The 1,023-nt window shown below is 48.1% G+C and overlaps 1 pseudogene; it reads left to right on the top strand.

The window, feature by feature from the left end:
• The window catches only part of LOC122092080, a 22,203-nt pseudogene continuing 21,180 nt past the window's right edge, over positions 1–1,023 (top strand).

The raw sequence follows: 1,023 nt of genomic DNA, 5'->3' as shown, positions 1-1,023 counted from the left end.
ATAAATCGAGGGATTTTGAAAAGATTCGATTTCATTTATCCCCCGTACGTCTTTCATTGCAATGGCTGCCCTCTGCTGTCGGTGACTGAACCGATAATGGGTATTTTCTCCTTGTCATCCACACACCACTGTCACTCAACACCCTTCGCCTCCTCCTTCACCTCATCTCTCAAGCCTTTACCAGAACCTCACCAAGGCGACATCCGCCGCCCCCAAACCCTCAAGGCATCCCCAATCAAAGCCAAGCCAACACCGGCACCAGGCCCCAAAAAACTCTCGACAAAGACCAACCCACTACGAGATCTCGTCACTCCCTCCACAACTTCCAAGAACTCACGAAATCTCTCCGAAAAGCTCTGGCTTTCCGGCAAAATCTCTCCTCCTCCTCCTCCTCCTCCCCCTCCTCCCCCACCATCACCTATACCAGAAGAAGAAACTGCAGATGCCCGGCAAGACAAAGTAGATAAAAAACCCAGTGGTGCAGACGATTCGGATACTGACCATGTTTCGGCTTCTAAATTCCGACAAGAAGGTAAGATTTTCGTCGGAAATCTCCCTCTGTGGATTAAGAAGAACGAAGTGGCCGAATTTTTTCGACAGTTTGGGCCTATTAAGAATGTGATATTGATAAAAGGGCATGATGATCCTGAGAGGAATGTTGGTTATGGTTTTATCATTTATGGCGGACCCACGGCGGCGAACTCGGCTTCGGGGGCGGTGGAGTTCGATGGAGTGGAGTTTCACGGGAGAACTTTGACCGTGAAGTTAGATGATGGGAGGAGACTGAATGCTAGGTCGAAGGAGAGAGCCAGATGGGTGGCGGGTTCGGATGTGGTGGAGTATAGGTCTAAGTGGCATGAACAGAGAGAGAATTCTCGCAGGGATTTTCGAAAGGTTATTGAGACTGAGCCAGATAATTGGCAGGCTGTTGTTCGGGCCTTTGAAAGGATTGAGAAGGTAAGATATCTGGAGCTCTTTTTTGGATACATTGATGAGAACTAGAGGTTTTTTTTTTTTTTTTTT

Source organism: Macadamia integrifolia, chromosome 10 (assembly GCF_013358625.1).
Source record: "Macadamia integrifolia cultivar HAES 741 chromosome 10, SCU_Mint_v3, whole genome shotgun sequence".
Lineage (NCBI taxonomy): Eukaryota > Viridiplantae > Streptophyta > Magnoliopsida > Proteales > Proteaceae > Macadamia > Macadamia integrifolia.
Note: the sequence above shows the minus strand (reverse complement) of the source record. Positions and strands in the feature narration are given on the sequence as shown.